At 36.3% G+C, this 17,803-nt stretch overlaps 1 pseudogene; it reads right to left on the minus strand.

The window, feature by feature from the left end:
* Window positions 1-3,147: 3,147 nt before the first annotated feature.
* LOC105033121 (cycloartenol synthase-like) overlaps window positions 3,148-17,803 on the minus strand; it is a 115,448-nt pseudogene continuing 100,792 nt past the window's right edge.

The raw sequence follows: 17,803 nt of genomic DNA on the forward strand, positions 1-17,803 counted from the left end.
TTCAGAGTAAGGTAGAGTTAGATTCAAGGCAAGACTTATAACAAGGGGTATTCGCAGAGAGAGAGAATGGACTATATTAAAGTATTCTCTCTAGTAGTCTGTCATACTTCAATTTGGGTATTACTGTCACTAGTTGCTCAACATGATATAGAGTTGGAGCAGATGGATGTGAAGATAGCTTTCTTGCATGAAAACTTGGAAGAGAAGATCTACGTGAGACAGCCTGATGGTTTCATGGAGATGGGACAGGAGGAGAAAGTATGTCCGCTCAAGAGTCACTGTATGGTTTGAAACAGTCACCCCGCTAGTGGTACAAAAAGTTTGATGCTTTTGTCTTGAGCTTTAGATTTGTTAGATGTGAGCATGATAATTGTGTGTATGTCAGAGATGTGGATAAAAATAATGCTTTGTATTTACGTTTATATGTGGATGATATGCTAATTATCAATAGAAGTTTAGAAGTAGTAGATGAGTTGAAAGGAGCATTATCTTCGAAATTTGAGATGAAGGACTTGAGTCCAGCCAAAAAGATTCTTGGCATGGAGATTTGCTGGGATAGGAGTAAAGGTATTCTCCATTTGTCACAGGGAGGTTACATCAGCAAGATGTTAGAGAGGTTTGGAATGGAGAAGTCCAAATCAGTGAAAACACCATTATCAAGTCACATGTCTCTTTCAAAGCAGTAGAGCCCCCAGATAGATGAAGAGAAAGAGTATATAAAGAGAGTTCTATCTGACAGTGCAGTGGACAGTGTAATGTATACTATGATGTGTTGCATACCTGACATAGAACATGTAGTAAGCCAGATGAGCAGATATATAGTGAATCCTGGGAAGGAGCAGTGGAGAGCATTGAAGTGGATATTCAGATATTTACAAGGAACTCGGGGTTATGGTTTGATATTTGGTGGGTAGCATGGTCCAAGGAGACTTATGGTAGTTTAGGTCCTTTTGAAGGATTTGTAGATGCTGACTACGTAGGTGATCGGGACACAAGGAGGTCTACCACAGGATATCTTTTCCACATGAATGATGGGCCAGTTTCATGGAGATCTATCCTTCAACCAATAATGGCTTTGTCTACTACAGAGGCCGAGTATATTGGGATTACAGAGACTGTAAAGAAAGGCTTTGACTGAGGAGATTGATTGCTGAGATGGGGGTGGAGTAGAGCACAGTTGCACTTTATAGTGATAGTCAGAGTGCTCTGCAGCTGGCACAAAATCCAGTCTATCATGCTAGAACAAAGTATATAGATGTCTGATACTACAGGATTAGAGAGCTAGTGGAGGAAGGTGAAGTGGAGCTGGTGAAGGTTTATACTAAGGAGAATTCAACAGATGCACTGACAAAAGTTCTTCCCTGAGATAGCTTTGGCATATATATGGTATGGATGGATATAAAGGATGTAGTTGAGTTCACAAGGACTTGAGAGCACCAAGGTGGAGAATGTGAGCTCAGGTGTGGTGCTCCCAAGTCTTGGAATCAGGTGGAAAGCAGCCAAGAGATGAAGAGTGCCAGCCATCAGCAAGATTTAGCCAGAGCTACAAGGGAGTCGACTCCTGCTCAATTGTAGTCGACTCGGTTCATGCCCAAGTCGACTCTGTCTCTAACAGGTTGCTAACAAAAAGCATGATTTTGAAGATCTATGATCAAGTCAACTTGAATATGAAGCAAGTTGACTCGAGTCTAAGTGAGTCGACTCAGATACAAGATGAGGCGACTTGGGAATAGTGCATAGAGAATAGATTTCGAAAGACAAAAGCAGACGCACAGCATGAGTCGACTCGGAGCCATCTCGAGTTGACTCGAATCCAGGCAAGTCGACTCGACTTCACCTGGAGTTGACTCGAATTGCGAATAGAGCTATACGAAAGATCTATTCTAATCTAAGATTGGGTTTGATTCTAGGTGACTTAAGGCCTTAGTTGATAAGGTCTTAAGAGACTAGTCTAAAGATTTGGACTAGGATTAAGTCCAAAGAATATGTGCATGGTGAGACATAGGTGTACATGGGCTCGGAGAGTGCAGCACATTAGGTTAGTGATTTAGAAATTTTTGTTGAGCTTTGAGCTTGACCCAATTATATAGGTAATTATACGAAAAATAGGTCAAAGATTGTATGATGCTAAATACAGATCAATAAAGCTCTTTTCTCCCAAGAACTCTCATCTCCCTTTTCTTCCTCGAAGCTAGGGCATCATTCTTGATCCTTAAATCCATGATTTCACTTAAGCTTCTAGGCATTTTTACTTCTGTTGCCGGCTAACTACTAGGTTCCCATGTCGGTCCTGTGAGGAATTTGCTCCTACATTTCGCTGGCATCTTCTAGGGTAAATGGCTTCTCCTTGCATAAGAGAGCATTGATCAACCCTTCGCGATTGATCTCTATCTTCATTGCATCTGACTTCTCCATCTTCAATCTTGATCACCACTGCCACAACTTGGCCAACTGCTCACTCTGGTACCACCTATCTCTGATACCAATTATTGAAAAAAGATCCCTCAGAAGTGTGGAATATGGATCCCCCACCCATGTCACTAACATAGGTGCCGATGTCGATATCGCAATAAGAAAAAGAATAAAAATAGGATACAATCAAGTACGTAGATTAGATCAAGATTTACCTCTATGAGGCATGCAAGCTTCACTATGAAAGAAAAAATAAGTAAAAGAGGAGAACACCCACTCTCAACTCTCATACACAAACCTCTCTCTTAATAAGAAGTACTCACCCTCACACAAGCTCTCACAAAATCTTCCAACGAGATCCTCTTACAGGTCTATCATGCCAGGATCCTCGACGTCCCTAGTCACTTCTTGTGATGCAAGCTACTACATCATACCATAGCCTCTGCCCCTATACTTACAACCACTTTTGGTGCTGTTTTGGGATACTCTTAGCTGATCTATCTACTGTTGATGCCAAACTGCTCCTCAACCATTGCTGTTGATGCCCTACCATAGCTGCTCATGCCAAGCTACTACCTTAACCACTGCTATTGATGTCCTATGCACTCAATTGCTCACAGTCTCTCTCAAACCCATCGAGACGTTTTGAGATGCGCTCTGATCTCCTCAGGCCATCAGTCCTTCTTTATAGAGCTAAAAATCCACTCCAGATCTGAGTCCAATATTCAAAAAGACTCAAACACCCATCCCTGGCCGTTGGATCTTCTCTGCTCGCTTTTCTGGCTGCCCGATCGTGCTTCTGCCCACCAGAACAAGTTTGATCACCCCTAAAATCGTTGGATCATGTCCTGGAGCTTCCTGGGTCATTGGATCATGCAAACACTCCCTATATTGGAATGTGGACTGGGTTGGTCCATGGTGACTGTGTGGACTGTAAAATTCCATGCGGTACACTATGGACCATGCCAGATTCAAACCAAAAATGTGCGCATGCCTGCACTTGGCTACGCTCTTTCACATGCCCATGCTATGCCAGCATGCGCCTGGGTCGCGCATCTCGCAGGTCTGCATGCTCATGGGCCCGCCAACGGGTCCCGCTTGGCCGCACGCTGCAAGCCCTATGAAAAAACCATGTCTTTGGGCTTCTCATTACGTGCTCTGCATGTTGGGCTTCTTCGTCTTGGGTTTTTCTCTAGTGGATCAAATTTGAGGTACCAAAATTTTAATAGAAAAGATGTCATCCCTTCCAAGGAAAGGCATACCACCATCCGACCTCCTTAGAGTGCTCCTTCAACATGAAGCAAGCCCTGAAGAGGCAGAAGGTTAGTTCGACCCTGAGGAGAAGATAATGGACTAAGAAAGCTAAAATCTGATGTAATGAGTTTGACGCTAGACTGCAAGGGCTTATTCGATATGTGTTAAGTAATTTTACAACTAAATAGTGGAAAGGTAACCTAAGATTGGCCTTCAGAGATTCCTCATAAAGGCCGATTCGACCTTGATGTGGAAGAGCTAGCGCTCCCTGGAGACGACGACCTCCAATCGAAATTCGGTCAGGATCTGATACTTAAGGTGGAAGACTTCTAAGTCCTCTGGGGTGAGGACAAAATTTATCCGAAAGAGACCAAAGTTGGGCATTGCACTCACTTTAGGTTCATCCAAAGAACATCTTACATCAGATGCTGGGTCTGCGCCTCCCAAATCTTCACCCCAAGTCCAAGTGGACGAAGACGAACTCGATGCACTTATTCTAAAAAACCAAAGAGGACAAAGGACTAACCTAAAAGGAGATGCGGTCGAACAAACTAGGGGCGCAAATCGAGATCAACAAGTGGAGCTTGGCATTGATCAAGGAGAATCATTGGGAGTCAAGTGGCAGAGTTCCTTCTCCCAAAATAGTAGTAGTAAAAGTAAAAAAGTAAAATAGTACCTATTTATAGGAGCTCAGATGGCTCTGATCTACTGACGAATTACCTCCCCCCATCGATGTACGCCAAGTGGCAACCCATGATTGGTTAGAACAAAGCTCTTATGGATCCAGAGATCCAACGGCCCAGATACGAAGATGGTTCGCCATAGATGTCGATCTTCGACATGTGTTGACTGACAATAGATCGACAAAATTAACCTCTACCTCCGATTGATACTCTCTTTGACCGGCCCTATTTAAGCTTGGACTTGAGAGTGGGGGGCATCTGTTGTGGATCTCCACCTCGACTTTGGTCAGATACGTCCTTGGCACCGCCCGAGCTGTGAAAGATGAATATGATCAGACAACGTATCTGCAATGGATCCAAAGATTGCTGGACACACCATATCGAACTGAAAGTAGCGGCTGCCTCAGTCCTTGGTTCATACCAAGGCCTCACCTCGGCTCCAAACGAGCTATTCAAGGTCTTTTACGACTGAGCTATGGTCTTCCAACCTCTATTGATAGAATTCATCTCTTTGCTCAACTGAAAAAGTCTAGACAAAAAAAGATTCTCCCGCGATTGAGTCTTTGACTATCAAGAAAAATAATCTCTCTGAATCAATCTACATGCAAAATCTGGAAGGTTATCGAGACTCCGAAATATGAACGACTCCAAAATCTTTCCTATAAATAAAGGGGCACTAAGATCCTGAAAGTAAGTTCTCGACTCCCACTCTCTCCTTTCATTATTCTCCATCTCTTGAGCATCGAAGCATCTTCACCGGAGAACACCCCAGTGAGGACTTTTTTCTTCCTTCCTTTGCTTTTTTTTCATTTTTCTTCTTTCTTTTTCTTCATCTTTTCTTCCTTTCTTTTTTTTCTCTTTTTTCTTCTCTCCTCAGATAGATTTTGGAGTCCCGAACTTGTCCTGATCCAATTTTCTCATAGGAATGGAATGAGATGGCCGAGACACCTCCTATCTCGTCGGGACGTAAAATCTTAATCAGAATATTAATATCAAAAAATTATTGTAGATAGCATGAAACAAGATCAAAGCATAGCAACGATATTGATAATATTAGAATTAATATTATTGGTAAAAAATACTTACTAAAATGCAAGAAAAAACTATATTAAATTGTCATAGTCCTATCTATATTATCATATAGCTTTTGCGATATACTCAATTAAGCTTAATATATACTCATTATTGGCACATTGATAACAAACTATATTGATAACTCAATGAGGCTCAACTTATAAATAACCTCTTATTTAAAATGATTTTTTATTTCTTAAAATAATATATTTTTTCAGCAGCTATTACAATATCATAATGGTACCACGATGGCTTTGACCAACTTACATTATGTTTTAAATATAATTTGTTACACTTCTATATTGTATTTTTATAATAATTTGTAAACTAGTAAAATACTCTGATCTTACGCAACCAAATGTTCACCATCCTATTAGTTAGGCCAATAATAATGCAATCTTGTTGTAGAAAGCACCATGTACGAGCAATCAACAATCTCTACCTTAATTGATAACATATAACACTGCTTACCCAAAAACGTCACTCTCATCACTAATTTATGGTTCTTCAAATCAGTTTCAAAATTCATTTTTAGTAAGTGTGTCCTTGGTTTGCACCATCTCATTTGGATAAATATCGCCTAGCCCGCTTGTTGGATGTACCACTACCTTTGGCATCTCTATGCTTTTATAATTAAAGGAATTTATTGCGCACCGCAGGTAGTGTAGAAATATACGCACTATCCGTGGTGATTGGTTTATACACGGGGTCGGAATGCAACGTGTAAAAAAAAATTTTTTTTTTCGCCACCCCACGCAAAAAGCAATCACCGCGGGCGGCGCGTGTGGTTTTGCACTGATAAACACTTAATTTAAGTATTTTAAATTAAAAAATTATATTTAATTTATCTTATTTATTAAGAATTTGATGTTTCTTTCTATGTTTTACAGGAAAGGTGATCGCCGATACAAAGAGTCCGATTCATAGATCAAAAAGACTCAAGTTTGAAGAAAATTGGATTTAAAATAAAATTAAAATAAAAGAAAGATGCATCCGGTATTATAGAAAATGAAGATACTATGCAAGGAATCCAAAAAGGATATAGATGTCATTATGATGAAACTTTTGTTTCTTTTTGGAATATAAGAAAAAGGATTCACGTGAATTTGATCTGGGCGGTTTCACGTGATTCAAATGCTTTGGCGCGCGTAAATTCTTTGGCGCGTGAACACCCGCGCGCGGGACGCGGCGTGGACGCGCGGGACGCGACGTGGACGCGCGGGGACGGGCGTGGACGCGCAGGACGGGCGCTGATGCGGGCACGGGTGCAGCATCTCGCGGGTGTGGGCGCACTGCAGACAAGTTCAAAATAAGGAAAAAAAAAATATTTAGAAATATTTTGAAAGATTTGTATTTTTTTAGTCCCACATCGAAAAATCATATAAAACTCCTCCCTCCTAACACCTATAAAAAGACTTTTGTACTCTCATTGGAGGAAGGAGCCCAGAAATTCTTCTAGAGCCTTGCATAGAGGAATAGAAAGGGACTACTTCATGAGCAGCTAGGCTAGCAGTCTCGGGAGTGGAGAAGAAATTTTGTAACGACACAGAGATGGTTTATTGTTCTAAACTTTTCTGTATTTCTTTATATGCAATAAAGATTATGCTTTTTATTTAAATTGTCATGAGTTCTTTATTTGCTCCCTATCATATGCTTTTATTTATGCTTTCTTGTTAGATTAATATTAGGAACAACTTTTACTTTCCGGAGACGCGTCGTGATCTACGGATACGGGGCGTGCCGAGGAAAGAAGAGTTGTGTACCTAGTCTTTCCGGAGACGCGCCGTGATCTACGGGTACGGAGCGTGCCGAGGAAAGACAGGTATTTTTCCTAAGATTAATCACATCTATTTAGTTAAAAAAGAAATACAACTCTGCTAGTGCAAATTAATTCAAAACTCCCGAGCTCTTTATTTTTTAATTACCTCAATTTTACGATAATTTATTTTCTAAATAAAAAACAACGCTTCTTTCTTTTACCTTGCAATTTCAACTTAGCCCAAGGTCCCTGAGGATACGATCTCGACTCATCCTACCTACGTAGTGAGTAGAGTTATTTTTGGTGCTATCAACGACTACGCATCATGCACCACCCGGTGCGCAAAGAATTTCATTTATAATTAACTATATCATCTATCTTTCATAAATTCTTCAAACTCACCTCCTCTTTACATTTTGCAAGGAGGGCTTCTTGTGATTTTGTTCAAACCGCAAGCTTATGGTTCATAGGGAATTCATGAAATCATTGGGATGATTTTGTTCAAACCGCTAGCTTATGGTTCATAGGGAATTCATGAAATCATTGGGATAACAAAATTTCAATAGTTCACCTTCAATATCTAGGTAGATAAATAAGCATAATTGAAGACTCAAGCATATTCACAGACGGAGCCACCAAGAGTGTATTTAAAAAAAAAAAAAAACTGTGTGCAAGAAACTGGACAAAACAACATGGGGAAAATGATTCTAGACTATAATCAACCTCATACAGCAAGTCTGGGTTCAGAAAGAAACTGCATTTGTTATCAATAGAACTGAGCTCAATCTTGAACTGCCATGCAGCTTGAGGATCAATGTGCCTACTATATCAAGACACCATCAAAGAGATCTTGGATTTGCAGCACTACTGGAACTAACTATAAAATCTACAAATTTATTTGATTCTCTCAATACAAACATGAAGCTTTCTAATATTTTCTCCAAATGTTAACATTCATAAGTATGGTTCGCCTTTATCTAGAGATGCTATCTGAAGTGTCAAAAAGTACCAGCTTCAAAAAAAGTTCCGTGACAAAAAGGAAAAGTGCTCACAAACTTGACTGTAAAATTAAGGGTCTTTTCTTATTCACCAGTTGCATAGATACAAGAGGAAGCCATGCAGATGCCCATGGTAAATATTTTTATCTGTATAAATTTCCGAGAAGCCGAAAAGGAATTAAGGGGTTATACACAAATACATCTTCTCAGTTCAAAAATAAGTAAAGATACTGTAAAAGAATTAGAGGATTCTACACAAATACATATTCTCAGTTAAAAAAAAAAAAAAAGTAAAGATAAAAATGCTGAGGAGCTGTGCACAGCAAGGAAATATACATGTACAAGTACTCACCTCTTACCAAGAAAACCAAGCATAGGATCTTGTAAGTTTATAAGTGGCAAAACCACCATCTTTGTTCTACAAAGAAACCAGCAAACGATACCATAAAAAGCCAGGGATTTGTTGCACATATAAAAGACTTGCAGATACACACAAATATTAACAAAAACATCGAGTAGAAAATACTAGTACAAGGAACTATGTTAATGAGAATAAGCATTAATGGGCTCAGAAGGGTCTCACATAAGGCATCCGTCGGCTCATTCCCAGCCCAGGGACAAAAAAGCATGCTTAATAAAGCAGAACCCGGTTTATCTACTATTGAGTAGAGTTGAGCATGAATTGGGCTGTGCTTAGCATGACCCATCAAGTACTGTAGTGGGCTGTGCCATGACACGTTCTAATTTTAGGAGCCAGATTGGATCGGGGGTTTGGTGGCCTACGGCACAACCCTTAGGGACCTACGCTGGCACAACCTGACGGGCTAGGCATGGCACGGCCCGCGTGTCAGTCTATATGGGTCATGCCAAAGCACGGCTTATTTGGCACGGCACATTTTTAAAGTTTTTATTTTAAAAAATAATTTTTATAAAATAAAACAGGTTGGAGGATAAATAAAAAAAAAGATAGGATATATTGAAATTTTTTTGTAAAAATAAAAATCATCTTGTCATGATGGAGGGATTGGCATAGACCCCTACCAGTTTATTAATATAAATCAAAATTGTACAAAAGAGGGAGGAGGGCTAAGCCTGACCTCCAAAATACAACGAGGGAGAGAGAAGAAAATAAAGACGACTCATCTCAATAAATAAAAAGTAAAAATATATAATTTTTAAAAATTAAAAAAAAATCTCACTAATTGTCTGTTGTATTTATTTCGTCTTCATCATCAGATTCAGTATTATGTACTTCTTTATTCTGAAGTCTTATCTCTGTATTCAGTCAGTCTTTGAAATAGAGCAGCATCTTAATTATCCCATCCGCCATCCAATTCATGACCAAGTTACCATAAATCTGCACTGCACATAAACAATTTTCGGAGAGATCTTGGACAACGGTAATGAAGCAATATAAGATGTACTCTCAATCCTTTTGCTGTGCGGTCAGCTATGGGCCATCCATGATCTGCCGTAGAAAGGGCCATGGCGATATCGGAAGCTAGGATCTGGGCAGTCTTCAAGGACCTTCGAAAACATGTGGAATAATACAAATACAAAATTATTAGTGAAAGTGCAACAGGCACATCAAAAAGAGGCATTCTGCTAAAGAATATAAACCTGTGAATTTTTTATGTGTAGCCGTGTGCCCGCTTAAGAGTTGGACCATATTCTTCAGAAAGGTCAGTCAAGATAATTACTTGAACGGTGAAAGCTGAATCCCACAATTGGCTGCCATTATAACCCTGCATTTTGTAAATGAGTATTGACTACTTGGACAATGCTGTTGGAGATGCAATGTTCAGTCAAAACTTGCAGACATCAAGAAGGATGCCAATGAGCACAAATAGGAGGAGAATGAACTTGATAGTATCTTAAAACCTGTATTTTTATGCCATCTTCTGCAAGCCACAAATAATCTTTGATTCTTGGAAGGTGCAATTTGAATGCTTTTGAATTTGGATCTTCGATCCAGCAGGAAAGCATATTTAGTCTCTACATATATTAAAATTCAAGCAAGGAGTGCTTGGTGCTGCAATGACTACATGATATCGAAGAAAATACAACATGAAAAACACTAAATAGATGGTGATTTCCCACTGGTATGGCTAATGATTTATATTAAACAAAGAATCTTTAGCAAACTTGGGAACAATTCTAGGATGCCATATGATGAAAAGCCAGATAATGAAGCATCTATTAGAAGTTAATTTGTAATTAAGCTTGTCATTAAGATTAGCAAGTTCAAGAGTCATGTAACTCTTGTAGTTAAAATGTTGTGGAGATCAAAGAGTTATGTAATTCTAGTATTTAATATATTATGGAGATTAAGTAAACTAAGAATCATGGAGATTAAAGGGTTACTTTCGCATTCACTAGGGATAGCCTAAGAGTCATCTTTGTATTTATAAATAGGAGATTTGAACCTTTGGCAAAATAAGCCATTTGAAAGCCTCTTATCTCACTCCACTACTCTAATAAAAATCCCTCTTGCTTTTCGTGATTAAAAAGTTCTTTATGTTGTATCTTATTACCAGTATTTTTTTTTTGCACCCAACAAAAATGGTATTAGAGCGAGGTTCTTTCTTGTTTCTAATTCCATCCAAAGCCCTTGAACTTCACCTTATATCATCTAAGCCCTATTTTTGCATTCAATTCCACCATGGCAACAAGTTCTAATGCAAGTGCAAACAATACAATTTTCAACTACATGCAAAGCCTAGTGCCAGTCTTCGATGGCAAGAACTATGATTTTTGGAGTATTTAAATGAGGACTCTATTCGCCTCACAAGATTTGTGAGACTTAATTGAGGGTGGTTATGAAGAACCAGCAAATCAAGAAATATTTGCAGCATGGACTCGGGAGTACAAAGAGAACAAAAAAAGAGATGCAACAGCTTTACTTCTTATTCAATAAGGGGTAAGCAAAACTATCTTTCCTAGAATTATGGGTGCAAATAAATCTAAAGATGCATGAAAAATTCTAAAAAATAAGTTTCAAGATTCTAATAAAGTTGCCTCTATTAAGCTTCAATCTTTATGGAGAGATTTTTGATAATTTAGCAATAAAAGAATATGAAACAATCAAAAATTTATTCTCTAGAGTTGTTGGAATCATTAATCGGATTAAAAGCTATAGTGATACTATTCAAGATAAGAAGATTATTGAGAAAATTTTGAGAAGCTTGACTACTAAATTTGATCATATTCCTGCTATAATTGAAGACTCAAAGTATTTATCTATTCTTACCTTGCATGCATGAATTAATGGGGCCGCTTGAGGCACATGAACAAAGAATGAACAAATTTTCAGTTCAATCATTAGAGCAAGCATTTCAATCCAAGCTTACTGTTGGAGAAAAGAAACCTTCAAGTATGGAGCAAAAAGGAAAACTAAGAGGCACATATCAAAGAAAAGATCAAGAAAAATGGAAGCAATCTTCTATGGAAGTCCGAGGTAAAGGAAAACATAGATGGGTTCAATCCAATCAAAGAAATGGTAATACCAATTTCTAATGCTTTACTTACAAAAAATTTGAACATGAATCTAAATCTTGTTGTTATAGATGCAAACGATGCAAAGTTCCAAATTATTCTGAAAGACATTGTTGGTTCAACAATAAAAAGAAAAAGAATGAAACAAATTTGATAGTGAATAACTATTTTATTCATGCATGAATTTACAAGAAGAATCATAAGATATTCGATATTTGGATAGTGGATATAGCAATCACATGACAGAAAATCAGAAGTTCTTTCTCCAACTAAATCAAAAGACTTTCTCCTAAGTCAAGCTTGGAGATAGCAAATTACAATAAGTTGAAGGCAGAAGGATCATAGCAGTCTACACAAAAGGAAGTATGAAGAAACTGATCCATGATGCTTTATATATGCTTGGATTAACTCAAAATTTAATAAATATTGGACAATTGTTGCAAAATGGGTATATGATAATCTTTGATAATGGTGAATGTAAAATTTTGGATAAAAACAAGAATACTCTTGTTACAAAGGTTAAGATAACCCATAATAAAGTTTTTGCTCTTAACATGCTAATCAAGCAAAATCTTGCTTTAAAAGGTGAAAGGATTGATGAGCCATATTTATGACACTTGAGATATGGTCATTTAAATTATAGAAGGCTCAACTTGTTAAAAAAAAAGAACATGATTTTTAGATTTCTACTAATTGATAAAAGACAGCAAATATGCGAAGTTTGTATCTATGGTAAATTATATCGCCTTCCTTTTTCAAAAATAGCATGGAGAGCACGGGCTCCTCTTGAGCTTGTGCATGCAGATATATGTGGTCCTACAAAGACTCATTCTTTTAATCAAAAAACATATTTTTTTCTTTTTGTTGATGATTATATCAGGATGATATGGATTTATTTTTTTGAGCAAAAGTCAGAAGCCTTCTCCATCTTTCTCCAATTCAAAGCTTATGTTGAAAGGTAGAGTGGTCATCAAATAAAGACTCTAAAAATAAATCGAGGGGGTAAATTCATCTCTATATAATTTACTAATTTTTATAAGGAGAAAGGTATTAAGAGGCAACTTACGGTACGTCGTACACCCAAGCAAGATGGAGTAGCAGAATGCAAGAATCGAACTATAGTAGAGATGGTACGAAGCATGTTGAAAGAAAAAGACTTGCCAAATAATTTCTCTATCAATACAACTATTTTTATTCTTAATCAATCTCCTACAAAGGCAGTACAAAATAAAATTTCTTATGAAGCTTGGTATGGATAAAAGCTTTAGGTAAAAAATTTGAAAGTTTTTGGATGTATTGTTTATGCACTTATTCCTTCTCAAAATAGAGAAAAGTTTGATAAGAAAGGAGAAAAATACATCTTCATAAAATATGATAAAGAATCTAAGGCCTACCGCCACCTTAATCCAAAGAAAAATGAACTAGTTATTTCTTGAGATGTTCTTTTTGATGAGTTGGCAACATGGAAGCGGGAGAAAAATTTTTCTCATGGTTCGAGAATACTTGAGCTAATGGGGCTAAGCCAAGAAGATTTGCAACAATATACAAGTCCAAGATCATCAGGTGAAGGAACTTCAAGTCAATTGTTGTCACTGATTCTGATTCACCCCTAAGAAAGGTGTACTCCTTAATTGATATTTATGAATCTTGTTATGTTGCCTTCCTTGCATGTGAGCTACAAAATTTTCAAGAAGCAAGCAAGGATGATGTATGGCTTAAAGCAATGGATATAGAAATAGCTTCTATTGAAAGGAACAATACTTAGCAGCTGATGGATCTTCTGAAGAGAAAAAGATCATCAAACTCAAATGGATTTACAAAATAAAATCCAAAGAAGATGGTTCCATTAAGAAGCATAAAGCTTTGCTTGGTCACAAAAGGATATATCCAGCAACTAGGAATAAATTTCACTGAGACATTTGCATCAATGATTCATATGGAGATAGTCAAGACTGTCTTGCGTTAGCAGCTCAAATGGACTCATTGGTTTATTAGCTTAATATAAAATCAGCATTGTTAAATAGTGAGCTTGAAGAAAAAGTCTATGTAAAACAACAAGAAAGTTATATTAGAAAAAAAAGAAGAACAAAGTTTATCGACTTCGAAAGGCACTATATAGCTTAAAGCAAACCCCTTGTGCAAGGAACAACAAGATTGATACATATTTTCACCACATGGTTTTAAAAGAAGTCCAAGTGAGCCATCATTATATGTCAAAAGAAAGAAAGGTACATAAGGTTTCTTGATAGTTTGTTTATATATTGATCTTATTTACACAGCACTAATACCATCATGGTAGAAGAATTTAAAAAGGCAATGATGGAGCATGAAATGACTAATCTTGATCATATGAGGTATTTTCTGAGCATTTAAGTTAAGCAACTAAGAGGACAAATATCTATGTCATAAGAAAAATATATTGAAGACTTGTTGAAAAAATTTTATATATCTAACTGCAAGCTTGTAGCAACTCTAATGTTCAAGAATGAAAATTTTCAGCTATATGATGGTGCTCAAAAGGTTGATGCCACAGCATATAGAAGTCTAGTTGGCTCACTTATTTATCTAACAAATACAAAGCTGGATATTATTTTTTTTATTAGTCTCTTATCCAGGTTCATGAGTCTACCAAGCAAGCTTCATTATACAGTGGCTTAGAGGATTCTTCGCTACTCACAAGACAATAAAAGACTGGGCTTGATATATAAAAAGAAAGATTTTAACTAGCTTGTTGGATATTCTGACAGTGATTGGGCAAGCTTTCTTGATAACCATAAAAGTACTTCAGATTATATATTTTGTTCGAAAATAAAAGCCATTTCATGGTCATTAAAGAAGTAAAAGATCATAGCACTTTCATCTATAAAGGTAGAGTATATTTCAGCAACTGATGCAGCATATGAAGCAGTTTGGCTCAAGAGATTTTTTTTTTAATTTACAACATAATGAACAAAATCCAATAATTATCCGATGTGATAATATGTTTGCCATTGTCATGTCAAAAATTTCAATATTTCATAACAGGACAAAATACATCGACATCCACTATCATTTCATCCGAGACTTGGTCGAGAAAAGATATATGTAGCTAGAGTTTGTCAACACCAATGAGTAGCTTGCTGATGTCTTCACTAACCAGTTGCAATGAAAAAATTTTAGCAAGCAAGGGATATCATGAGAATTTCAAATTAAGAGGGGGTGTTATAAGTTAATTTGTAATTAAGCTTGTTATTAAGATAACCAAGTTCAAGAGTCATGTAACTCTTGTAGTTAATGTGTTGTGGAGATCAAAGAGCTATGTAACTCTAGTATTTAATATATTATGAAGATTAAAGAGTTATATTAAGTAAACTAAGAGTCATTGAGATTAAAGAGTCACTTTTGTATTCATAAGGCATAGCCTCAGAGTCATCTATGTATCTATAAATAGGAGACTTAAACCTTTGGCAAAGCAAGTGATTTGAAAGCCTCTTGTACCACTCCATTACTCTAATGAAAATCTTCCTTACCTCTCATGATTAAAAAGTTCTTTATCTAGCATCTTATTATCTATATTTCTTCTTGCACCCAACAACATCAACATGCAACTAGTAACTATTTCTAGAATGTGAAGCACACAGCTCCAAAATTTTCAGAGCGAATAATAATTTATTAGGATGTAAGTCTAAACTTCAGAGTTTAACCACATGTCAAGTCAACAGCAAGTATAACTCGGGCATACTCAAGTTATTTTGCATCTATAAGAATTAAATTAACTTTTCATCATGATGGATTAGCCGGCATCTACTCCATCGCCATTAGGTTGCAGGCAACCCTATAACTGAACTATGCTATGGGCTGTGAATTCAACTCAAAGTTTACGAGTTGATTGTAAAATTTACTATCAAATGCCAAAAAGGCATAAAAATCATACAACCATATTTTAGATTTTTCCTTTGACAAAATTTTAGATTATATTGATGAATATACTTGCATTTGAAAGAACTTAGAGAGGCTAGAGGCAGGTGCAACTCTTTTGACATGTTTATGAAGTTGAACATTAAAGATGATTTTGGAAACTTAGGATGCCAATATAAAAAGAAAGATGATGGGCACAAGATTGGCAAGATAAAGCACAAGATAATTTTGTGATGCATGTGGGATGGTCTCAGATGACAATGGGGTAAAATATTGGTGCAGGATAGGCATAGAACGATAGCAAAGGATGGCATAATGAAGCATGAGAAGTTGGTGGTGGAACAATTTCATGGTTAGTGCTATATGACATATCATTGATAAATATAGTGTCAAGTGCTAGTTCAAAGACTTGTAATGTCCGGCTAACATGGCCTAATCTCATGGATGGTCAATTTATGCATTTGATGGATGGAGTAATAGCCTGAAGGCCTAATATCTAGACCTCCTTGGGCTCAACTACCATAAAAAGAATGAGTAATGAATATATTGGGAGTATAGAAAATTTAAAGTTTATAAGAAAACATCTAAGATCCAAGAGAATATTATGAGTCCCATGGTTACAACTTACAATAGTTTAAATTAACAAGTATGGAATGTAAAACAAGTATAAATTAGCATAGTTGAATGAGTTCTTGTCATTAAGAATGCAAAAGTTGATTGTCTTCCAATACCTCGACTAATGAGTTAATAATAAGTTATTTTCAAATTGTTGGAAAAGAATTTATTGTAATATATTTATGAAAAAAACATCAACAAGAAAGAGTTTGAGATCATAGAATAGTAGAAGAATAAGATAGTTCAACTTTAAATCCACAAAAATAGTTGAATCAAGCCTACAGTATAAAGGTACTCGTGATAGAATGCCCCCCACACTAAGGTTGCTCAGATATATATCAAGTTCTGGTGAGGAATGCGTTTGTGTTAAATCCTAAATTTATCAGCATACATAAAAGAATCATTTCATATATGATGAAAAAATTAGTAAATAATTATTTTTATATAAATTTCGATAATGAATTTCAAGTCTCATACACTACCACATATCAACAAAAAACAACAATCTATAGGATAAAGATGCAAGTTGAGACTTTCACGCTTATCTTATTAACAAGACCAATATAAATATATCGAGTATTCTCATCTTCATAATGAATATGCTGCATTGCAGCATGCAAAGCCTTCTCTCTCAACTGGCTATGTGGCGAGTGCATTAGAATAGGTTTAATAACTTTATGAAGTGAAGCCCAAATTATATCTTGTATCAGTGGGTGGGTGGAGATAGTACAGATCTTTCTGAAATAAGAAAATAGTAAATACCTCAACTAATAAGCATTAGCCCATGTTTAGGAGCCTTCAAAGGTCAAGATATGTTTCATCAACTTTAAGAATTTTGCCAACCAACTCTCAATCTGATGCAAAGTGTATGGATTGGTGAAGTGTTTCAGACAAAGCCTCCTTGGTAAAGTGACCCAACAAGGCCAAACCACAAGTGCTACGTAGGCCTATGCATGGAAATACAAATTGCAATATAAAGATAACTGTGTTCTATTTAAACAACATCGACTAAAAGCACACTCACTAGCTACTAAAAATATTACTTTTTTAGAGAATACTTTTCTCTCACTTAAAGCTAATGTCCATCATAAAAAAATATTTTTGATGGTATATTGCTGTCACAGGTCGTCACAAATACCTCTTTCACAAAAAAAATTATTAGTGAAGGACCTTCGATTATGATGCATTTCCAACCATTTATAGTCTTCAAAAATGAGATTAATTATCGTTATTAATGCATTAGCAAATGAGAAAAATGGATCAAATTTTTTTTTTGTGACAATAAGATAGTCATTGCGAAAATCTTTTTTGTGATAAATCATTGGCCACAACAAGATGATACACTTAGTGATGGAATAAAAATGATCATTAAAAAGGCAAAAAATTTAAAAATTATCATAAATAATTTTTTTTATTACAAATAAGGGCTGTGCCATTTTGATCTATATTTATTCTGGCTAGATTCAAACAAAGATCTTATGAATTCAAGATTTATATTTTTCTAATATGCAAGTCTCGAACCTAAGACTTATTAGATATTTGCCTACTACTTAACCACTATGATAATATTAACTTCTAAAATAAAATCATAGTTTATTATATTTATTTAAAACTTT

Source organism: Elaeis guineensis, chromosome 13, assembly GCF_000442705.2.
Source record: "Elaeis guineensis isolate ETL-2024a chromosome 13, EG11, whole genome shotgun sequence".
Lineage (NCBI taxonomy): Eukaryota > Viridiplantae > Streptophyta > Magnoliopsida > Arecales > Arecaceae > Elaeis > Elaeis guineensis.